The sequence below is a fragment of the Eutrigla gurnardus genome (genome assembly GCF_963514095.1).
Source record: "Eutrigla gurnardus genome assembly, chromosome: 21".
Classification (NCBI taxonomy): Eukaryota; Metazoa; Chordata; class Actinopteri; order Perciformes; family Triglidae; genus Eutrigla; species Eutrigla gurnardus.
In genome coordinates this window covers 3,834,265-3,860,135 of record NC_139932.1, presented here as the reverse complement: position 1 = coordinate 3,860,135, position 25,871 = coordinate 3,834,265, and the positions used below count along the sequence as shown (strand labels likewise).

The 25,871-nt window shown below is 41.0% G+C and overlaps 1 protein-coding gene across 1 annotated transcript in view; it reads left to right on the top strand.

Moving 5' to 3' along the window:
- trhde.1 (thyrotropin releasing hormone degrading enzyme, tandem duplicate 1) overlaps positions 1-25,871 on the top strand; it is a 201,562-nt gene that overhangs the window by 57,853 nt on the left and 117,838 nt on the right. The window lies entirely within an intron of this gene.

Genomic DNA, 25,871 nt, shown 5'->3' with positions numbered 1-25,871 from the left:
ACCCTTTTAAATTAAATGAAATTAAACCAAAGAAAATAAAGTGCATTCTCTTCCACTACAAAGCTGCTATTCTTTATTATTAGAAGCTTTGGAATTGGAAATGTAGTAGTCCCAGCTGAGGCCGGTGTTCTTGAATGAACTGAGATGCTGAACCACTGACAGCAGTTGAAGTGGTACGAGGAACAAACACCCTGAACTGGATGTTACGTTGAAATTGACCCAATGGAAGAGGCTTGTGTGACAGTTGAGGCAGATGGGATTAATGAGAAGATGTTTGAATGGAAGCATCAAAAGGAGTTGAAGTGTCAGATGAGGTGATAGTCCAGTTTTCAGAATTTTATTTAGCTCTTTAAAGTTACTACAATTAACTTTTAACTGGTTCTGAAACCTTCTCGGTTCTATACTGATGCCTGTCTGTTACCTTATCGAGACCATCAGATAGAAGATCGGCTATTTTGATACAGTACCTCTTAACACTTGTCATTTGGTTAGAATCCCTGTGGAATCAGGGGAAACCATTTACAGCACCCAGGTTCACCAGAAAGACTCCAGCAGGGAGGGAAGGGAGGCGCCGGAAAACCAGAACCAGGACTGAGCGAGGCAGACTCTCAGAATTGAGGTTTACTGAAGGGACTCTGGTGCTCAGAAACACGGCCACTTTTGTCCACAAGCGCCACCAAAATCAACACTATCTTAAAGTTTGTCATAGTAGCATTAAATGTGATATTTGGGGGCCGTGCTGAGACAAAGGTTCAAAGGCTTCAAGTCGACCTGAAAGGGCATTTCAGGAGTTTTTTATGGTGACATATTTCCACGTGGATCGGGAGAGACAGGTAGGACATCTACACATTGTTCATTCAAAAGATTAGCTCACGACCTTCTCTCACTCTGTCCAAGCTGCAGAATAATCTGTGGAAGGATGTTGTGATATTATTGGTTGAAATCGGTTGGTATTAGCTGATGTAAGCATGTGTCATATTTTGTTCGAGTTAAACATGAACTGATTTGTTTGTAATTTCTTTGGTCACATATTGTTCACCCAAAGGGTTAAAAGGCATTTTTTTCATTTCAGCTTTACTTTAATTAAGTGTTTATTGCCACGTAAAGAATGATAAAGCTGGCACACACATCACATTCACATTCTGCTCTGAACAAAAATAAGAAGTTCAGGCAGAGGATAAAGTGATAAAGTCTAAAATACGCCGTGCAGGAACAACCCTAAAAACATTTGTAGCAACTTTGAGTGAGAGACGAGCCTGTAACTTGCAGGTTTGGAGAAAATGTAAGTTGTATTTTATTATAAACATACAGCTGGTTTTCAATTTTTACATGAAAGAAGCTGCAAAAGTGTGGCTGCTGTCAACAACGGCTCTTTGACGGAAAACGGAATGTTATCTGCAAAAATGGTAATTGGTGGGTTAGACGTCCTGAAAGCAGAATTGGCAAGTTGCATTGATAACAGTAAAAAAAAAATGTCCCGCCCCGGTAATACAATAACTAGTGTTTGATTGCAACATGAATGAACGTTGTCAGACAGATAATAAGGCCTGTGTTTGTCTTCACCCTGATTCTTCCTGGCCCAGCAAATTTTTAGGGGCCCAGGGTTTGAAAACTCACTCATCATTCCTGCATTAAAAATGGAGGTCAAGCTCCTGAGTTCTTGAAAAATGTTGTGGGGAAAAAAAAAGCCTGCAGCAAGAAAAAAGAGCTACATCTTGTTGCCTGGCAACAGCATCCTCACTTTGGGATGGTGGTTGAACTCTTTACCCGGGTTCCTATTGGACTTCATAGTATTTAGTGCAACACAGGGATACCTTTCTCCTCTCTGTGCTGCAGGTTTTGATTCATGCTGTTAAGCTCTCAGCCTCTCAGCTGTATTTCTGATCTTTACGACCATGTTTGTCATTCACACTGCCGTCTTTCCTCTCGAACGTAATGAGTTGTGTCAGAGCAGTCGAATTTCATCTCCCCGTCCTTCTTCTTCTGCTCTTCTCTCTTCATAATTGTTTGTGTTTTACACTTCTGTTCTGCCAGAATCAATTATCCATGTCACAGCGGTGCATTTCCTTTTCCCCCCCTCCGTGCCCAAACAGGCTAATGTGATCGCCATGGCTCCATATTGTGTATGTCAGACACTTCCTTCCTGTCCACATTCATTCATCACATTAGAAATTCACTTTCAGTCAAAGGTTCCTGTTTGTTTTCCATCTGCTCAGGATTAGTCTTGACATTTACTTCCCCTCTCTAACCTTTACACTCATATTAGCTGCGTTTAAAGGGCCGTTCCCATGCGTCCTGTGGTCCAGACCAGGATCAGGGCAAAACAATAACAATAAAAAAGATCGGGGCAAAACCTTGCGTCTCAAAGTTATCAACTTGTCCAAAAATTTGAAAAATTGTAAAGTTTTGACATCATGTGAGGAGATTTAATGGGTTTCATGAGCCCATAAGAGTTTGGAGTCTGGAAATATCTGATTTTGTCTGAGATTGTGAAAATACGTTTCATTGCAGATTCATGTTATTCCAATAGAGTGCTGCAGGCGTGACACATTTTTGTAGGGAGATAGAAGCGCACGAGTTCCCTCGACAAAAAGCCAATGTGTTTTTTTTTTCCGGTTATTGCATAAAACATATCCTTCAAACAGAAATGTATGATACTGATACATGTTATTCAGTCAGTTGACGTTCATTCTTACTTTGCCTCAGTCTGAATCTGCAGTGGCAGGAGGTCTGAACGCTGTGGGGATGAAGAGCAGTCTGTTCCGTTAATTGACAGATTCATGCTGACGTCGAATTGTACCCACAGATATACCCGACATTAGTTGAGCTACGTCTTCATGCAATTTGACATAAGTCAAGTTAGTTTGTGTTTTAGATTTAAGGTTCTAATCACAAACCACCAAGAAACAAATGTTACTACCACGCTGCAAATGAAACTAGCTCCTAAGATGACATTTAGATGAAAAATGTATCTTGAATTATGAAGCTAACTTTGCAAAAAAAAAAACTAGCAAAAAAGAAAAATGGCTGGTCAGTTAGTTGGGTAGCTTTCCTGGCGGATGGACCGTTAGACCCAGCAAGGCAAGTCAATTTTATTTCTATAGCACCTTTCAACAACGGGGCAATTCAAAGTGCTTTACATAAAACATTCAAAGCATTAGAGAAAAAACATTAAAACAAGCCAATACAATTAAAATAAAAAAAGAATATCAAGGAATAGAAATTACAGTTCAGTATAAGTTCATAAATGGTATTGTTTACTGAAAGGCAGCGGCAAACAGAAGTGGCCCACTACAACGGCTGGATTGACAATGGTACACATACCAATGGCCGCCACTCTGAATATCCTGCTAAGATGATTTGGATGGGAATGTCCTATTGACTTCTATTTGATTTTTGACATGGAAAAGGTCCTTGTGGGCAAAGATTTTACTCCTTTTGATTACTGAATGCAGAGGCGATAAGTCTGTGGGAGTTTGTTTTTTCTTCTTTGGGGGAAAAAATTCCTTGCACCACAAAGCCTGCGTGCGTTCCCCCCTAATCATCTTTAGACAGACACCTTCAGATAATTGTGCTCTACTGATCCACAATGTTGAGCAAACCACTATGGACCCTGATGTTCAGGATTCTTCAGAACCCGGTAGCAAAAAGGCCTTTGCTCAACCGTGCCTTTCAGTTAACCTGGCAGACCTGGCTGTTGGACTCCTACCAGAATTGTGATCAATTGGTGCCCCAGCACCAGTATGCTGGTCTAACTCCTGGTATCAACATTTGCTCAAAACTTGGCAGTGTGCTGCTAACTAGTGCTGATTCTCACTGCAAATTAACACTTGCCCACATTCCTAAAAGCAGTACAAACACTCTGCATTTTCCTTTATGGACATTTTCAACTTTTATTTCTGTCGCAGTATCTCTGGGAGATGTCTGGGGTTAAAGCTTGGCACTCCAATCAGATCGTAATGCAAATGGATTGAAGAGTCTCCCTGGTGCTCCTGTGATGTTGTAATGATAAAAATTGTTTTCATAACCCAGGTTACAAAGTGGTTCCCATGAGGCAGCAAATTAAAATGGATGAATTATAAAATCATTAGATTTTAGTGCAAAGCATACAAAACCAACTCCAGTCCTATAAAAAGACAATTTGAGAAAAATAAAAGAAACTCAAGTTAAATCAGGATATGGTCTCTGATGAAAATGTTTTTCAAGAGCAGATTTCAAAGTGTGACTTAGCCAGCCTTTTTTTTTTTGCCTAGGGCAGGTTGTTCCAAAGCCTCAGGGCCCAGACTTTGGGGACTCCACTCTCGTTCAGGTCGTGACTTTGGATCATAAAAACACATCTCTCTGATGAGTGTACAGACAAGAGGTGCAAACTATAGCAAGGTGCAAGAAGAGATTGACAAGTTATTAATCATCATTTTAAAACATGGTAAGGGGGGTAAAGCGTCGGAGACATGGTCATTCCTCATAGGCAGCTGTAGTGTACGTCAATAGATTTTAAAGCAAGGTGTGAGGAACTGGTTTGCTGGTAAACAGCATTTAATATGGTCTGTGTACCTTTGAAGATAATAAAATCAATTGAATGTGTGGTAGTCCACTGCTTTTACTTGGAATTACTATCAAACATAACTTCTACATTTGAGCATGGAAGCAGGGGTCACCAAAGGGAGGTGATGGTCTCAATCAATGGTAGTTTCAAGTCTTCTTCAACACAGCATGATGTCAATTTAGTAAATTATTGTTTTGAGTCAAACAGACCATAAAGCAGGGTATGCTTTAGGGCGGGCTACCTTGTGATTAGGAGGTTGCTACCCAGTCTGGGAGTTGCCCATGTTTTCCTATCACAACTTTAACCCTTTCACCCTTGTCACCCTTTCAGTGTGTTGTCAGTACATGAAAACAAACTGTAACATCTAAAAAATGCCTTATTCACCATTCGGTTGTACTTCCACCCTCTCTTATCCCATCTGGTTTTAAAAAAAAAACAAGATGGCAATGACCATGAACCATCATGGCGACCTCAAAAAAGCAACATGGCGATCTCAAAAAAGCAACATGGCGACGGCCACTCAAGGTTTCAAAAGCATTGTCCACAAACATCACCGTGCGTGTATCCACTTTTTGTATACAGTCAACCCTTCTACAAAATTAGGTACAGCTAACCAAAAAACAATCTGGCAACTACCAAAAAAACATATTTGATAAGAACCAAAACACATCATGGCGGCCTCCATAAACCAGAATGATTTTGGAGTACTTGTAATTCCATACTCACATTGCATTTGTTTTGTTGTTGCTCAAAGGCAATCAAACTCAGTAGGCCAGACTACCATTGGCTAATCAGAGCTGGGGGCGGGACGCAGGATGCAGCTGCAACTTGTCACGTTCCTCAGTAATCCATTGTGTTTGCCTAAAAAGGTCTTAATTAGCATTTAGTTGTACTTAGCTTCACCCTCTCGTATCACATCTGATTGCAAAAAACCAAAAGGACCCTAACATCTGTCTCCTGGTGAAAGCCTTGTGTTTTTTGACCCGTCCACCACCCAGACCTCCTCCCTACGTGGACTTGCACAGACTCGTTTCAAACTAACTCACGACAACATACGGCCGGTGCTATGAAGGCAAAGCAGCCGCCAGATGTGTCGCCGCTCAGGTATCCCGCTATTTTCTTCATGGACGGATGCCTTGGTTTGCTTGGTGATCCACGGGGAGTTGACAAAGAAAGTTGCTTTGCGTGCTGCCAGGCAGCAGCCAGACTCTCTCATGGATGGCTGGAGTCACCGGAGGATAACGCTGGTGTTGTGCCAAACAGAAATCCCCATATGTCCTCCCGGCTCGGCGTTCCAGAGTTCTGAAGCTCAAGCGAGCTCCACATTCATGTGTACACGCGGAACGAGAGCAGACTCCCTCTGTGTGAATCAGTCTTTGATTTGACTTTGTGTTTCAAACGGAGGCAGATATTTCCTGTTTTTCTGCGTGTCAGCAGTGACTGAATGCATTCTTCCGTTATAAATCTACTGTTCATTTACATATATCCACATAACCATGGGCTCACAGTGAGTGAGTGTGTGTGCATTCATACTGATGTTGACATCAGTCTTTACCACAGCTTGCCCCCCCCCCCCCCCCCCCTTCTCTACCAGTGTGTGTGTGTGTGTGTGGTCCCTGAGCCTCAGGGCTCCATCTGTTGTCATGCAGGGCATCGAGCTCCCAAGAGAGACAGAAATGATGAGCAGAGATAGAGATTTAAAGGGACAGAGGGGAAACGGCCCGTACAGACAGATGAAAATACACATCGTAACAATGAAGACTCCGTTCAGCTTCCGTCCCTCCTGTTGGGGACAAGTACGTCCATCGCATGTCTGTCCGTCTCTTTGGTTCGCATGTCTCAACATCTACCATCTAACACGCCGTTAAAGGAACAGTTCGCCCCCTAAACAATATAGAGTCCGGAGAGCGTTTCCTGAATGACAACCCTGTCTCCACCAAATTAATTTTCCCATAAATATTTCATTCAATTTCATTTCAAGGGGAGAAACACCATCATGGCTCAAAATGACTACGGAATTTAAACGCTACTAGGTTGTGTTTAGCCAGCATTCGTACATGGTTCAACATCAGTCCCGTCCAGCACCCAGACCTCCTCCCGCAGACTTCCGTGACTCGTTTGAAACCTAATTTGTGAGACGTAATACGCAAAAAATACATTTCCTTCCAAACATATTTCACAATGAGCTTCAGGAACCGTTCAGACCCGGCTGGGAAGGACGTTAAGGACGGGAGAGAACGCCCATGCACTCCCTTCCTTCTTTACCTCCTCCCCTCATTCCTAGCTCCTTTACCTTCTCACCTCGTCCCTTCCTTCTTTACCTCCTCCCCTCTTCCCTTCCTTCTTAACCTCCTCCCCTCTTTCCTAGCTTGTTTACCTCCTTTGATTCCTTCCTTCCTTTTTACCTCCTTCCTAGCTTCTTTACCTCCTTCCCTCTTTCCTTCCTTCTTTACCTCCTCCCCTCTCTCATTCTTCTATACCTCCTTCCATCTTTCCTTCCTTCTTTACCTCCTCCCCGCTCTCATTCTTCTATACCTCCTCCCATCTTCCCTTCCTTCTTTACCCCCTCCCCTCTTCCCTTTCTTCTTCGTCTCCTCCCCTCTTTGATTCCTTCCTTCCTTCTTGCCTCCATCCTTTTTCATCTTCCCTTCTTTCCATCCTTCCTTCCTTCTTTCCATCCTTCCATCTTGCCTTCTTCCCTATTACCTTCCTTCCTTATCCACATCCTCCCCTCTTTAAATCCTTCCTTCCTTTTACCTCCTTCCTTCTTTCCATCCTTCCTTCCTTCTTCACATCCTCCTATCTTTCCTTCTTCCCTTATTACCTTCCTCCCTTATTTCCTTCCTTTTTCACCTCCTCCTCTTTGATTCCTTCCTTCCTTTTGACATCCTTCCTTCCTTCTTTACATCTTTCCTTCTTCCCTTATTGCCTTCCTTCCTTCCTCACCTCATCTCCTCTTAACTAACCTATCTTCTGGTGGTGAATAGTGTTAAGGAGAGGAGCGAGCCGACAAATGGACTTTAACAGAGGACAGAGAAAGGCTTATTGAGCATTTGAAACACTAAAGAAGCAAAGCATTTTCCCAATAATTAGTTAATCAACGTCAATTTTTGTCGGGTTTTTTGCTTCTAATAAGTCGGGATGACCCTGAGGACAACGACAATGGGGTCAAAAATGACCGGATTTCTCCTTTAACGTATTTAATTCTCATTCATGATGGTCTGTGGTCTACTATAACAACAGGTCTCTCTGTGTGTTGGGTACCAGGATGTAACGTTACTATAACAACAGGTCTCTCTGTGTGTTGGGTACCAGGATGTAACGTTACTCCTTTTGTCTGAAGTAAGGTCCAATGTGGGGGACAGGAAGGGGCGGGACTAGCCTTTATCACAACGATATTCTCCATAATCATAATCAGAGTCCATCCATCCATCCATCCATCCATTGTCTACCGCTTATCCTGTATTCAGGGTCGCGGGGGGGCTGGAGACGATCCCAGCTGTCATTGGGCGAAGGCAGGGTACACCCTGGACAGGACGCCAGTCTATCACAGGGCCGACATGTAGAGACAGACAACCATTCACACTCACATTCATACCTACGGGCAATTTAGAGTCACCAATGAACCTATCTCCATCCTGCATGTCTTTGGACTGTGGTAGGAAGCTGGAGAACCCAGAGAGAACCCACGCTTACACGGGGAGAACATGCAAACTATAATCAGAGTCTGTTCATTTAATAGGATGAAAATGAAGCACTCAGTCTGAGTAGATTAAGGCAACACAAGCCTCATTGTTGTCACCTGTTTCCCACTGAAGTCGCCCCTCCTCCTCCTCCTCCTCCTCCTCCTCCTCCTCTCTACAGCCGACTGAGTCGACTCTAGGAAACATCCTCGCAGTAAGCCACATTTCATGTGGGACAGATCGGGAGGGAGCGACTCGAGACGTTAATTAAGAGACACAGAGCAGCTTGTTGCCCGTGTTGGTTTCCACGTGTGAAGCAGCTGTCGCTCTGATATCAGCTCATCCAGCAAAGCAGCCATAATTGAAACGAGTGAGCAGTCGCTGCTGTTGTACTTTCATGTTGTTTAATTGAGGTGAAGAGGGCGTTACGGCGACAACAACAGAAGCCTGTGCCAAAGGTCCTTGCAGTGTAAGGAGATTCTGACAGTCGACATCAAAACAGACGTTTCAGCTAAATGTCTTATAGACGTCCGTCTGCGGAGATGTGACTCAAAATCATCATCAAGTATACTTTTCTTCCAGCTGTTTCACCATGACGAAAACAAAAGAAAACTATATAACAACAGTAATACTAAGTTAACCTTTATTTGTATAACACTTGAAAATTCAACACATTTATTAACAACAGAGAAAGGGACAAAAGACAATAAAAAAACAATTCATAAAATAACAATATGGATGACATCTTAATGTAATAAAATAATACCACACTGTGAAAATACTCCATCCAAAGGTTATATTTCAAATAATAGTTTTAAAAGATCCATATGTGGCTTATAATCGTTAAAACTAAATAATACACTACGCTGAATCCATCCTCCCCCACCCGAAATATTTAGATGTCGTGGAGGGGACGTAGAAAATAGCTGAAAATATCCATACTTTCTTCAGTTCCTTCTTTACCTCCTCATCTATTTCCTCAATTCCTTCTTTACCTCCTCTCCTCTTTCCATCCTTCCTTCTTTGCCTCCTCCCTTTTATACTTCCTTCCTTACTTCCCGCCTTCCTTCCTTCCTTCCTTCCTTCCTTCCTTCCTTCTAACGAGTAATGAAACCCAGAGATACTCTCCGTCCTTCACTTCCTCCATCCTGGGAGATGATTCTGTTCAATGCTACAGCGGCGGTAGCTAATAAAGCGATAAGGGGTCCTCCAGGCCTCCGCAGGAAGCCGTCCGCCTGTTCCAGCTGAGCTGGAATCTTGCAGCAGCCGAGCGAGCGAGCGAGCGGAGGCTCAGGTGATCTGATTGTCAGGAGGATTACGCCGAATATCTGAGTGTTTCTGAACGTGTGTGAGAACACGCCAAGTGGACTAATGTGTTCTGTTGAGTTCTGGCTCCATCTGGGATCCACAGAGACATACAGACAGCAGTGCCTGAGGTCCAATACACACACACACACACACACAAACCTCCGTTTCTCTTCTTTTTTCTTTTCATCTTTTCTTTCCGTCTTTCTTTTTTCCCTCTTTGTCTCTCGCTCTCTCTCTCATGCCGTCGCCTCGGGCGGACACACAACAACAGATGGACTCAACTAAAGTACACACACTCACACACACACACACACACACACACACACACACACACACACACACACTCGGAGCTGCGGGCCGTCAGCTGTCTGCCTGCTGCTGCCTCACTGAAGCTGAGAGTTTAAGTCTCTTTCAGTCAGTGAGCTTCATTCAGAGCTGTTTCAATGGATTTAGCAATAATATTCAATAAAATTAGATTTTTTTTTTTTTACATACAAAGTTTCCTGATGGAACAGAAGTGGCAGCATGACGAGGTCACTGAGTTCACATCTCAGTGAGGTGTGGATGGCATGTGGGCACAATCTGGACAATTTATACACTGCAGGTCTTGAATCGATACCTAATGATGTTCATTTAGCAGATTATGGTCCCATTTAGAGTCCCATTTGGTCCCATTGGTCCCATTTAGAGTCAAACAGACCGGGGCTACCTGGTGATTGACAGGTCAGTGCCAGTGTTGTCCGGTCTAGAGTTGTATGTGTCTTCGTCTTACAACTTAAATCCTTTCACAGTGCCTCACTTCATGAAGTTAATTATAAAATTTTGGTCCTAAAAACGTCTTTTCAGCTATATTCAGTTATACTTAGCTCCGCCCTCTTGTGTCACGGCCAAGAATGGCACGACATTAAAAAACCAAGATGGAGATGACGAAAAGCAATAAACAGATACAAAGGATTCTGAAAAAAAAACTCTATAATGCTGATGATCAGTAAAAAGTATTGCTTTGTTAGGTCTGTCTGCAAGACGACAAGCTAACTACTTCTAAAATGCTTGTTTTCTGAATGGAGTCTGGTTGATGGGTGCTAGGCTACGCTAACATTGTAGCTGCTCCATCAACACTCCAAATAAGGTCATCTAGACATAAATACGACAGCAACCGTGTTATTTGGACCACAGACAGTCTCTGGTTCCTCCACATAGTCTGGTCTGGTCTCTGGACTAATGTGAGCTACTATCTAGACCTCTGGGGGACCACAGACAGTCTCTGGTTTCTCCAGATTTGGTGTGAACATTAAAACCCATTTCTGGATGTATTTTTCATCATGATGTATTGCTGTACTGAAACGTTTCATGTACATGCACATGTTGCACTTCGTAAATTTACAATTAATATATATATATATATATATATATATATATATATATACCAAAAAAGAGATGTTTTGCAGTTGGCAAATTAAATGAAAACCATGCAGTTTCCTATCAGATGCTTTAACGACAAACTCCCTTCTCTCTGCTGGTGTTGCTGAGCTGCCGGCACAAAGCACACGGGAAATGAATGAAGATGTTATCGCCGTTATCTTCTCCCAAAGTCTTTTAGCAACAATTCTATTTCTATGACCTCGGCACCAAAAGGTAATTTGGAGGTTGTCCTGTAGTTCAGAGGACAGGACGGATGAACGCCGGGTCTCTTTAGGATGGCGTTTCTGTATCAAAGCAGTTTGGGAAAACAGCCAGAGGTGGGGAATTTATTTTCCAGCAGTGAGCAGAGCAGAGCCAAAACCATCCAGGGCCACTGAGAGGAGTTTAAAGGGATTATTTCCAAGAGAGCTGGAGGACGACAGTCACAGATGAGACTCGGTGTCTCAGATCACGCGGAGATACCGAGGTGGATTGATTTCACAGAGGAGAGCAGAAAGCCTCATCGGCTGAGGGGACAACATCAGGTTCAGGGTTAACAAGCCCATCGCTGCTGTGCAACTAAGACAAAGAAGTGCATCGGCTCCTTGCTGGCTGAGATTGCCTTTTTTCTGACTTGGGCATCGGGATGGAGTTTAAAACCACGCAGGAGATTCCTGGATGCTGTAGTCCGTAATAAAACACATCAGTCATCGTAGTGTGTTTGTTAAGTGTTCAAATGTTTGCAGCTCAGTAAATAACCTGCAGGATTAGGTTCTGGTGGTTCCAGTCCAGGACCTCTAATGGTGCTTTATGTGGTGGTGCTTAAAGTGCAAAAATGATGGAATTCAGCAACAAAACGAGCTGCTTGGGTTCAGGAAAGAACAGATCACAACTTCTCACATTAACTACAACACGTTTTTTCCCAGTCTGGTCTCCTAAAAATGACGATTCCACACTAAAGAAACCTTCCTTCCTTCCTTCCTTCCTTCCTTCCTTCCTTCTTCCCTTCCTTCCTTCTGTCCTTCCTTTGTTACCTCCTCCCCGGTTCCGTTTTACTTCTCAACCTAATCTCCACTTTTATTTCTTCCTTTCCATCTTTATCAACCCCCTCTTTCTGCTTTCCTTCTTTACATCTTCCCCCCTTTCCTTCCTTCCTTTATCCTTTTTTCCTTCCTTACCTCATCCCTTCCTTCCTTCTTTACCTCCTCCGCTCTTTCCTTCCTTGTTAAAAATGACATTTCCAGACAAAGGTAACTATTGTGAATGTCCTGTCGATGTTAACGTATCATGTGGTGGATTTTTTTTTTGCTCTCCTTGGAGAAGATCCAAACGAGTCCACGTCGGGAGGAGGTCTGGATGGTGGACTTTCACCCAGGAGACTGCTGTTAGTGTCCCCTTGGAGCCAACCTTTGTGCATTTTTGGTCATTTTAATCCAAATCATGATGTTCTTTTACTAACCAGTAATAGTTTTCCCAAACTGTGAATGTTATCTAGCAGGGAAATGTGTTTCTTTCTGTGTAGGAGACAGGGTTGACCATATAAGGAGTGGACGTAGTCGCCATATTGGCCATGATGGATTTTAGAAATTTTGTGACATATCGATGTCATTTTAAATGAAACCACGATGTGTGTTTTTTTCTTTTTACAAAACTTAATTTTGTCTTTTTGTAGCATGTTTTTTTTTTATATTATAGTTGTTAATCGTGTTTCAAATGGTGACCATTTGGTTCGGGGGAAAACAACGGATATTTCCCTGGAAATATAATTGAGGGTGCTTTTAAGGAAGCAGGGTTGTTTTTTCCTCATGAATAGCTTGATGCATATCTCATGCAGTGAAACGGGGATGTAAATGTATCTCAGCATGGTTGATTCATCTGGACGTTCAGTCTGTTACTGTTTCAGACCGACTGCTGCCGATTCCACCGCTGAGCTCCTCCGGTACATTCCAGATAGTGTTTGTTGATTGATGGCTTCTCTCCCCCGTCAGCGCTTCGGGGAGTATTAAGGCTGCACATAAGCCATGTGAGCAGGTATCATTCAGAGACGCTCACAAGGTTGCTTCTTTTATCCTTGCGCCGGGTAAGAATGTGTTTTATGAACCCGTCTGCTGACGGGAAGTCGATCAAACGAACTGCTCGTCTGATTTGTAGCATTTCATGAAGCTTTGTGGAGATTTTCTTTCTGTGCGTGTCGGCTCTTCATCCCGCAGTTACCTATCACGCAGGAGATCGCCGATGTTGGCCAATAAGTTGGCTTTTTCGGGAGAAACGATGACTGAAACACATATAGATACAAAATACACACACACACACACACATATATAGACATTTAGATAGCTCGTGAAGTTATTAGTGTGGCTTCGACGTGAGAACAGAGCTCATTATGTGACACAGACACTGGCTCTGTCTCTAGCACCAATTAGAGGCATTTAATCACTGCACTGTCTGGAGGAGTTACACTTAATGTGGATCAGCATCAGCTGGTTAACTAACCACACAGAGCTGCAGCCTCGGCGCTGAAACGTCTCCATCTACGACCACCTGTAGGCAGGATTCAGCATGGATATCTATTTGAAAAGCCGCCAGTTACGATTTAATATACAATAATCTGGCTTCAAAGGAGCTCTGACATTCTGGGAAACCATCTCTTATTGGCCATTCTGGTTTTATCTTTGGATGCAGCCATCTGATCATGTCCTGGAGCTGATGATCTCTGTACTAGACACGAAGAGATGGAACTGATTTCCATCTGATCTTTCAAAAAACATGTCAAACTATTCCTTTAGTGTGATCTGTTCCCTCAAAGACAAACAAATACCTCTTAAATGACTAAAATATCATAACATTGTTCAAATAACTTAATTCTAGTGGACCCCAAGTTTCAGATATATCAACCCGATTTAAAGAAGGTTTGAATATACGATATTTACATATTTTACTGTGTAAACATCATACATAGAGCTCATAATATAACATACTGTGTGGAAAAGACCTCTCCTGTATAATGACTGGAAGCATTACAATACCATTTTGGACACACGTTCATGGTCCCCAGTGGATGAATTCTAACGATCCCCTTAATGTGTGCGTGTCCTCTACCAAACCGAAAACATTTACTTTATGCTGATGCTCGTTATGTAATGTTTGTAAGAAAGACGAACAAACTGACCAATATCAGAAATGCAAATTGGTGCAAATGCTGGAAGTCATTTAACTCCTCCCACATTTTTCACCATAGAAACTTAATTCAGACATGAAGATTTTAAGCTCCATTAGGACAGGTGTGCAATTTCTTTTCTCATTCATACCTTTCATATTTTCATAAATATTTAACACTTTCAACATAAAAATGTTCTCATTCAAATGGACCACTGTTCAAACTTGACACAAATTAATGCATTTGAGTCATTTTCAACGGCTGTCTCCTCATTCAAACATTCCCCATCTTTAATACATGCTGTTATTCACCATTATGGTCCCATTCAAAATGTTTAGGATATTAAAACTTCATTTGAAGCTTATTACAAATGTTGCTCTCACATGTTTATATTAGTGTGTATTTGAGTGGAATGGGGGTGGAATGGGAAACACCTTTTAACTTGCTCTCATTGCCACGATTTCACCTCTCCATAAATCATTTTAGGTCAGAATGTAGGTAAATGTATGCTCTTCCATACAATGTCACTATGGAAGCAAAGAGAACTCCACTCATGTTAACTGACACCAAAAAAAAAACAGCAACTATTTCTACTAATTTACTTTATTACACATTTAAACCAGTAATACAGTTTTTTAAGTGTACATTGTATTTTCTTTATTCATATGTTATTGTATTAAAACACATTATTTTTGTAGTTTTGTTGCCTAAACCAAACCAATCAAGTATACAAGATATGAACATGGGAGCATTTACATGTGACGTATGCTTTCTGTTGCAGAAATGTACGATGGCAACAGTTATTTCTAGCGACAGTGTTGCAGACATTCATGTTCTAGCACCATAAGTGTCCAGTATGTAGGTTTTTTGTCATGCTAACACACTAAACTAAAGAAAAATGATTTCATTTGATATGAAAAACATTTGACAAGAATTGCATTTTTTTTTCCGGCTATTGGATGCCGAGCACTTCTGGTGTATAAACTGCTCAGAAAGCCCCTTGTTGTTGCTAAATCTCAGGCTAGGGGTACAGCTGGGCTCATTGGATCCACAAGAGTCTCAGCTTTCCTGTCAGACCCAATTTATGCAATTCCAAGACTGTTTAGGGACCCCAATATGCAAAAATATTCAAATTAAACATTTTAGAATAGGAGAAAATAACACACTTATACTGCATGCAAAAGTCTGCCTGAATTTAGTCCAAAACAGTGTTGGATTAACATAAAGCTGTCTTGTCTGTAAAGTGGAGATCTATTTACATTCAGATGTTTTGAGGAGATAAGTCAAGGGACTTCTATAAATATATGGCCATGCCAGGTTTTTTTTTCCAGAATCTAGCCTGACTTAAATTCTGAATAATTCTGGAAATCATTTTTCCAGAATTTCATCTCAGTTTTCTCCTGTTTATCAATCACAATAATAAATCAATGTAGGAGATAATAACCATAAATTAGGATTGTTCTCAGTGGGCTATTTTATAATGTTAAACACCACTGATCACCCGTAGCAACATTAGCATGTTAGCATAATTAGCATATAAACAGTTTAGCTAGCTAACGTTATAACAGCATTCAATGAATGAATGGGAATAAAATTCTGTGATATGGAATTTACTTTCCACTATGATTGAACACAAACTTAGCAAAGCTTTGGGACTCATAATATCATTGGTGTTCCAATGTGATGACTGAGGACGTCGTCAGGAAGACGATCTGTAACAAAATATTATTTGACAAATATTTAATGTCCTGGACCTGTCAAGAGATTTGTAACTTTGAGTAGTTATTTTGTGTAGATACTGGGTTGTTCTTTGTATAGATACTGGGTTTTTCTTTTGTATAGTGTTAGGTCCTCTTCTGCGTAAAGTAGTAGTTGTTCAGCAAACATACCTTCAGAACAACAGTGCTATGATCAAACTGCTATAGGTAAGAACATAGAAGTGCTTTTTTTTTGGGGGGGGGGGGGGGGGGTGTTGTTAGTGGGTCATGCTATGCAGAGTCGAGGTGAAGTCTGAACAGGTGAGTCTTGAGCCTTTTTCTGAAGATGGCAAATGACTCTACTGTCCTGACATTAGTCGGGAGTTCGTTCCACCACTGAGGACCAGAACAGAGAAGAGGCTGGACTTTTGTTTGATTTCAGCGATGGTGGTACCAGCCGGCCAGCTGAAGTAGAGGAGCGAAGTGCTCGCTTCGGGGCGTGTGGTTTGACCAGTGTTTGAAGGTAGATGGGTGCCGTTCCACTGATGGCCTTGAATTATTATTATTATTAATTATTGGAAAAGTCCCTTCATACTCGCTTTAAACTAAGTGTGCTACAGCAGTCATGTTAGCCAGCGTCCTTGTGGCATTTAAGAGGTTACTTTGTTCCAGGATTAGCCAATCGTAACGCCTGTTAGAGGACAGAACTAATATGGCATTAAAGAAAAGTGGCAACCATTAACGGTGCGGTAAAATGCTAAGACAACCCCGAAACCTCTAATTCATCTCTTTTTATCTTCTCAATGCAACAATGATTCTGAACATTAGCGCGCCGACAAACGTAAGAAGGTGTGAAAAGAAGTGTTGACGGCGGAACTTGTTTTTGGAAAAGAGTTTCAAAAATGGAATTTGGCGCTTTTATAGTTCACTTTAATGCAGGCAGGTTGTCCTGGAGACAGCAGAGGACGAATGCAATGCTCCCCGTCTCCTCCTGTGTAACTGAGTGTAACTGGTCCGGACAGTTGGGGCGGTGATTAAATGTCTCTAATTGGTGCTTTTAAAAGACACAGAGACGACAGAGTGTGAAGCTGCTGCAGCTATTTTAGTGTCACTTCAAGATGAGTAGAGAGGCAGTTATGTAACATGCACACACACGCACACACACACACACACACACACACTAAAGGCTGTGCACAGTGTGTCTCTCCTGTTGTCAACATCAGAGACAACCAATGGAAAGAATGGCAGCAAATAAATGGAAACAATGAGGTAAAGAAAGGAGACAATAACCAGTTGAGGAGAGAGAAAAGGATCAAAACGTTTCCAGAAGACGTAAGTATCACAGACGGGGTTCACCCGAGGAGGCGCTGATCGATTGAAGTATTGATCGAAGGTTTGAGTGGATCCTTCTGTCTCAGCAGTAATGAGGCTTCATGGGTTTAAAACTAAACTTCTAAAACACTTTAGTGGACGTCTGCTCTGCTGTGTCTACTTTCAAATTCTCAACAAACACCAATGAGCTGAGAGGGACTGCATGCTGTACCTTTAAGAGTTAAAATGAGTTTACAAAATACTCTTTATCTCTGTAAGGCCAGATTTCAGCCCGGCTTTAAATCTAAAACAAAATAAATGCTCTTGTTACAAACACATACATGACGAACAAACCCAACGTCAATGCTTATAATGGCGTTGTAGTTCTTTAGTCATATCTAGTTATTTTCAAATACTTTTAAATGAGCCGAGTATGAATATGTTCGACACATCGTCACGTCAATTTTCAGTAACACAATTCGCAAATATCAAATGGATACTAAAAAGATTGCATTTTGAGAACTAAATCAGACGTAAGTAAACTTAAAATAAAGGAAATAAATTCTAAAATAAGAATCTCAGGGATGAAGTAAGTAAACACAGATTATATACAAAATAATCCTAAACATAAAGGAAATTAATAGCACAATCAAACAAGTTTGTAAGAGAAAATACAAGTTCATGCAGATTAAAAAAATATATTTTTAAATAAGGTAAAGTAAAGGAGATACATTAAATAATACATTAATTCTTCAATGCCTTCAACTTTTTAAACTGTTTTTCACAGTAAAGCATGTATTTGTTGACTCTCTTCATTAAAGCTGAAGGAATGAAAGTTGTTTGAATTGTTGATTGATGGTTTAAGTCATTTCACTAATTCCAGCTTGTCAAATGTAAATTGTGTTTGTTTCTTGGTCCTCTGTCTGAGAGACATTTTACAGGCTAAACAATTAGTGGAGAAAATAATTGACAAACTAATCAATAATGTAAACAATTGTAAGTTGCAGCCCTAATGACCTTCATGCAACAATTAGAGTTGGAAAAGTTATTTGTGTCATTTAAGCCTCAAAGGAGCGACACTATCACAAGCTGTTTCCCTCGGGTCCAGCGTTTGTGCCTAGCTGAACTTATTAAAATGTAATAATAATTTATGAAAATGTATGATATTTTGGTATGATAGACATTCCTGCTTTTTTATGCTGGTGCATATCCCAGTTTAGGCTCATAATCCGGACATATTTTTAATGTTTTCTAATATTGTCTTTGATATTATTTTTAAAGGGGATCCTGTTGACTTCCATTCGTTCGTTTCATGTTGTGAATCATTCGACAAATATTGAGGTAACTTTAGCTCATCAAACAGTCAACGACACACATTTTCCCACATATTTCACCTGAACTCGATGTTGTCTTTTAGCCCTGTGCCATCTAGGAACATCAGAGACACAAACTCAGAACCTGGAATACTCACAGGACTCGAAGGATTCAGGAAATGGATTACTGTTTTATTCATTATTTACAGACATGGACATTTTCATAAATTATTACTAAGATTTGAGTGCCCATGGACTATTAGGCATGTTTGTTTGTCTGTGAACACAAAGATATGAAACCTTGGAAATAACTTAAAGGGCTAGTTTGGAATCTTTGGAAAGGGGTTGTTTGTGCACTCCCATGTTCTGTGAGGTAAAATGACTGTTTTTGTTGTGAATTTGAAGAGAGTAAGATGGATATAACAGCTTTAGTTCCCCGTCATAAAGGACGGTGAGGTAATGTTGTATATAGGAAGTATATAGTACATATTTCACTTAAAATAATCAATATAATTCAAGTGTACTGAAGCTGTTGTCTATGCTCTCTTCAAAGCAACCAGAATCCATTGATAAAAACATTAAAGGTTGTATCAGCGATTCTGGGCCGAAACATAAATGATAACATTCATCTGTTTCTACCTCCCGATCCGCTAGCTGCCCGCCCCATAAGCAGGCCGTCAAAAAAACGCGTCTCTCTAGGCAGCCTAGGCTCCGAGATCGCACACAAAAACAAATGGTACTACCAACACCTCAAAAGCAAAATAAACAGTGTTCCAACCAATCACAGACAAGGGTGGGTGGCACGTTCATGAAAATGCGCGTCCATGATCATTTTCAAAACACGGGAGGGAGGGGCTAGCTGGCTCTGTTTGTTTTGGATCTCGCAACGGAAGTGAGGGCAACCAGAAACCCTAAAAAAATTTGTTCAATACTTTTAACAATGTCCTTAAACTCTTAACACACCTAACAGACACAAATGGCAAAACACTTAATTTCATCCTAAAAAATCACACATTGTCAAAATACAATAATACACTAACACAATACACTATGTCTACCAAACACCAACACATGTTCTCTTCCAACAGGAACATTTAGTTAATCATAGCACAATGTCATAAATAACAATAACATCAGATGGGATCACAGAAACTGCATTATTGTATACTGTATGTCAGGTCTGTCCTGATACAATAGACACTGTATTGTAGAGATCATAGATTGTGTTTTGTTCGGTTTAGTATATGCATGCATTTTGTTTCTTTTGCTGTAGAAATTCAATTTAAAGGACCCATCTCAGAGTAGCGATATAGTTCGTACGGTTTATGAAAAACAAATATCCAGAGACAGAACTGCTGCAGTAAAAGCTGATTTGAAACAGGACATTATTGCAAGATAGCATGGTACTCGTCTTCCTCTTCCTAGATGGGATTATCTGTGATTGATCTATTTGCAACTTCAATCAGCTGTTTCTCAGTAGCAATGGAAAAACATACAGGCAATATATTTGTGTTTCAATTTCAATATGAATCGCTGTTCACTTTGACTTTGTCCTATAAATTGTTCAGATTGGATTAGATTCGTCATTATGCAGAGTACAAGCACAGAGACAACCAAATGCAGTAAGCGTCTAACCAGAATTGCAATTGCAAATTCCTTCTTGAACATGATGTTATCTGTTCTGACATATACTGTGTGAAAGCATTTGTAAATTTGGCAGTAAAAATCCATTGTTTTGGTCTGGGTTGAGTGTGTGTGTTAAAGACATTTAAGCATTTTGAATGTGTTGACTGTAAATTTGTGTTAACTTCAGTGCAAATTTTGTCACTTGACAACCCGATGAGAGAAGCAGCGCTGCCGCTCCCACCACGCTCATCACACGCTGTGCGTGCGTATAGTCATAATAATTATAATGCCGATATTATATCCATCCATCCATCCATCCATTTTCTACCGCTTATCCTGTATTCAGGGTCGCGGGGGGGCTGGAGCCGATCCCAGCTGTCATTGGGCGAAGGCAGGGTACACCCTGGACAGGACGCCAGTCTATCGCAGGGCCGACATGTAGAGACAAACAACCATTCACACTCACATTCACACCTACGGGCAATTTAGAGTCACCAATGAACCTATCCCCATGCATGTCTTTGGACTGTGGGAGGAAGCCGGAGAACCCGGAGAGAACCCACGCTTACACGGGGAGAACATGCAAACTCCACACAGAAGGAACCCGGGCCGACCCGGGAATCGAACCCAGGACCCTCTTGCTGTGAGGCGAGAGTGCTACCCACTACACCACCGTGCAGCCCCCGATATTATATCACTATAGAAATTGTAAGCACATTTTAGGCATGTCTATCAACACCAGAACGGCGGGACACCGGGACCTCGCGCGCCGCTCAGACCAGCTGCAGCTCCAGCTCCGGTTCCAGCTCGCGGCAAAGTTGCGCGTCTCTCCAAGGACACGGACAACAGGCTGCCCGTGTGCGAGACCAGCGCACAAGCAGAACACAATCCCCAAAAGTGCTATATGCAGGCATAGACGGATTTTATTTTATTAGCAGTGGATAGATATGAAAAACAGGAGAGAGATAGAGAGAGAGGGAGGTGTGACATGCAGCAAAAGACCTTCAGACGGGATTCCAACCGGGGTCGGCGGCGTATGCGTACGTATAACATACATGGCATGCGTTCTAACCACTCCTCCACCTACGCGCCCCTAAATCACTGTTTTTCGGGTAGGGGGGGCTGAGAGAGATGTGAACTTGTTAGTTTGCATCACAGTTTCAGCTGTGTTAATTCAGTCAGGCTGAGTTTCCGTTACGCGTGCCATCCGCCTTTGATCTGACGTCAGATGTGACGGGACAATCTATATAGATATAAATTCACGTGTTGATTCAATTAGTTGCATTAAAAGTGTTTGTTGTGATTATTTATTGCATTTAAATGTGCCTGGAACTGTGGAAACCTGCCTGTGAGGTCTCGGTGACGTGTGCGCACTGCGCGCCGTCAGCCAAACTACCACGAAACTAGGGCCCTTTGTGTCAAAGCAACAACAAACGTGTTAATTGTATAGCTTACAGGCGGATGTTGCAAACTGTGTTAAGAGTTTAGGAAACTTGTTAAAAGTATTGAAAGTATTGTCTAAGCAATCATAAGTAACTGTAATACTTTTTATCACTTTTAAACATTAATTCCAACAAAACACATACATATATATATATATATATATATATATATATATATATATATATATATATATATATATATATATACATACATACATACACATAACATAACTATTGTTCTATGAGTGGAACATCTTTGGTTCTTGCTCTCATGCGTGACGTTCTCCGTGTCACACACACAGTTAGTGGGCGGGACTTGTACTAAGAACTGGAGTTATATCCAGTCGTATGTGTGAGGCTGAATCACAGTTACCATGACAACCAAAGTCATACCTGTATGCAGGGGTGTTTGTGTGTACAGCATGTGTGTGTGTGTGTGTGTGTGTGTGTGTGTGTGTGTGTGTGTGTGTGTGTGTGTGTTTGTGTGTGTGTGTGTGTGTGTGTGTGTGTGTGTGTGTTTGTTTGTCGGTTAGTTGGCTGATTGCCAGCTTGTTGACTCCAGCTCTCTGTTGCATCAGAACCAAGGTCAGACACACACACGCACACACACAAACACAAACACATACACACACACACACACCGGGGTACAGTTCATTGGCCTCTCACCGCCTCAGTGACCCAACATCTGTTGCCATGGTAACATCTCTCCATCTCAGCATCTATCTGCTCTCTCTCTCCCTCTCCTCCACTTGGTGATATTCAAATGATCTTTATTGGCAGACGGAGAGGAGACATACTGAGCGCATGTTAAACCGGTTTAAAATGTTGGTGATAATATTACACTACATTCTTTTGGCAGATGCCTTTGCCATAAGCATCTTCTCGTCAGTGGAAAGGAACAGGAGCCAGATGCTCACAGTGATACGGTACAACTGTTTCCTGAGAAGTAAGTAAGGCTAGCAGGGGTTGTCAAGTGTCTCTGAAGAGACATCACAGGGTAAATGTTTGATGTGAAAATTAGGATTAAAGTCTCTAAAATATATAGTTATGTATCAATTTACATGTAAACAAATCAATTTATATGTAATCAGCATCATCCTAAACTAGAAGTCAACGTTAGCTTACTGTTCATGCTACTACTAAAGGATCGTCTGTCGTTATTTTAACCCCAAACCACAATAATTTGCCTAGATTTACACACACATTGTTGCCTTTATTTTGAAAAGACTGTGAACATGGAACCAGTTAAAATGGACACGCGTTTCTGGACATTTGACAAACTGTTTCATGAGGATACGTTCTGTGGGTGCATGACACCGTCCGTCAGAGGCAACAATGCGGTGAACATTCATGCATTCACATGCAGGGGTTACCACTAATAACTGCATAACTGATAAACAATAAGAAAATGCAACAAAAAAATGTATGTAGAAATAATCAAAATATAAGTTATACAATAAAAAGTGTGAAAGGAACATTCTCATAGAAACATAAATACAAACAAACAGCTGAACCAGTAGAATCCACAGAGAGGAAGCCGAAGCCTGAAGTCAAACAGGAGCTTTATTATATAAAACATCACTCAATAGAAGATGAAACTGTTCTCGGGTTCATCCAACTTAAGGGACTCCCGCAGCTTATTCCCAAATAGATGGAGATGTATTATTACTTTATTTTCATATTTAAAGCCTCCTCCATAATGAATGCAAAAGGGGATTAAAAGGTAAACCAAAGCAAATTAGAAAAAAAAAAACTGTAAATTGAGCATTATTATCATATTATATCATATACCTTGATAATTGATCAATATAAAAAACATATTTTTGGCTGTATCATGTGATGTATGATAGCAGAGCGACGAGATAAAGCAGGAGACTTCTCAATATAAAGCACAAATGAGGGATTAGCGGTAAGACGTGACTCACAGTTTGAGGTAAAGTGCTCTGCGGAGTAAAGCTGTTTGGCAGAAACTCACATACGGATTTGTTTTATTAAAAGCTGAGCCTTTCCATCGCGGCTGGAATAAAGCAGAGTTTGATGACGGTGCGTTTACATTTAATCCAGAGGGATTTAACGCAGCAAGAGGTTGGGAACTATCTCCGCCTACAGAAAAGTTATCTTAGACATTTGTGAAAATGTTCGATTGAAGTCACCTTATACTGTAATAGTTTCAAATGTGGCGCACGATGAACGGAGGATGAGCTGATGATAATTGTGATCAAAAGTCACTGTGACCCCACAAAATACATTTTATGGCCATAGCCCAAGAATTCATATGCTAATTATGACAATATCACACAAACGTGGAGGATGAAATGACGAAGTGGTGACATTTTGGATGTTTATTGTAACCCGGATGGTTGGCAGAGAGACAATCACAAGGTGGTAATTCCACTCTTCTCCTGTGAACCTTTTTTGCTTTTTAATAATTGATTATTTGACATTTTAAAGTGTGAATATGATCCCATAATTCCTTTCCCACTTTCAGTCAAGTGCACGGTGGTTGTTAGTGGGTGAAGTTGGTCTGAACAGCTCAGCCACATTGTGGAGAGTGCTTAATGTTCAGTGGTGACTGATGCCTCTAATAAACACTCTGCTGGAGGTCACTTAGACACCAGGCTGGAACAAACACAAACCTGCTCTCCTTCTACAAATGAAGACCAAAACTGATACTGATTTGTATTTGTTATGTCGCTGAGCATAAACACAAAGCCAATGGAAAGTTAATTGGGATCCATTTTCATGGTGGACATACGCAACCGTATCTCATTGTTGCTGCCTGAACCTAACTGTATGTAGTTTCAATGCATCAACTTAAAGGTTGAGTCGGTCATTTGGAAAAACTGCAAAGACTTTGACTTTGAACGCATTGCTGAACTGATAAAGTCCCACCCCCTTGGTTCATACCTCTGTTCAAAGCCCCTCCCCCAGAACGCCAATTGAGTGCTCGAGATCAGCAGAGTGCAACCAGGAAGTAACCATTGACAGACTTTTTGATTGGACAGGGTTTTACAGTCCTGCCACGGCCACAGATGACATTTAATGTTTCATATCAGAGCATTTAATCTATTAAATGTATTCATTGCTTGCATGTTACGAGGATTTCAAGTAATATAACAGAATGTGTTTCTGAATAGAATCACCTATTCAACCTTAGCTGAAACCCATAACTGTAGCTAGTTTTTGTTGTCTGAACCTAACTGTAGCTAGTTTTTGTTGTCTGAACCTAAATGTAGCTAGTTTTTGTTGTCTGAACCTAACTGTAGCTAGTTGTTGTTGTCTGAACCTAAATGTAGCTAGTTGTTGTTGTCTGAACCTAACTGTAGCTAGGTTTTGTTGTCTGAACCTAAATGTAGCTAGTTTTTGTTGTCTGAACCTAACTGTAGCTAGTTGTTGTTGTCTGAACCTAAATGTAGCTAGTTGTTGTTGTCTGAACCTAACTGTAGCTAGTTGTTGTTGTCTGAACCTAACTGTAGCTAGTTGTTGTTGTCTGAACCTAAATGTAGCTAGTTGTTGTTGTCTGAACCTAACTGTAGCTAGTTGTTGTTGTCTGAACCTAACTGTAGCTAGGTTTTGTTGCCTGAACCTAACTATAGCTAGTTTTTGTTGTCTGAACCTAAATGTAGCTAGTTTTTGTTGCCTGAACCTAACTGTAGCTAGTTTTTCATCCAATCACCTGCCAAACATACTTTGAAAGTGTCTTCCAATGACAACTTGTCAGATGGTTCTGGATAACAAACTGGCAGGTCGGTTTAACAACCTATCACGTTCTTCTCAAGAGAAGCCATTCGTTGAAAACAGAATTTAAACTTGTGTGTTTAGTCTAAAATAAAAGTGTTCCCACTAAATGTGTTGCGTTTTCAAAGTCAAAGTTACTTTATTGATCTCCCAAAGGAGAAATTTTCTTGGATAATAGGCAAATTGCTGCATTAATTACATTACAACATACAAAAGAGACATCCAACCAACACAAAACATGTAAGAAAAAAAAGACAGTAAGTACATATGTACATTGAACATTTGGGCTACACAAAAATAAGCTGTGCAAATCGCCAACCATGTGTATAAGTTTCAATATCAAGGAAAAGCTGTTTAAAGTGGCGTAATATCTCCCAAAGCCTCTCACTTTGCAGATAGAGCCTTTTTGTCGCGTTTGCTAAAGAGGACAGCTGAATGATTAAACTCTTCATGTATCTGACCCAGAATCAGAATCCCTGATGCGTCCACACTGGACACAAATGTCACCACAAACTCATAAAAACGATGTTGCCGAGTGGTTGGTCGTTAGCTTCCTCCTCCATAGCTAAACGGACAAATTAGGACACGTGTCAGTGATCAAATAAGGATGTGTTGGGAATAAAGCGAGGGAGATTTAATCGGTTTATTA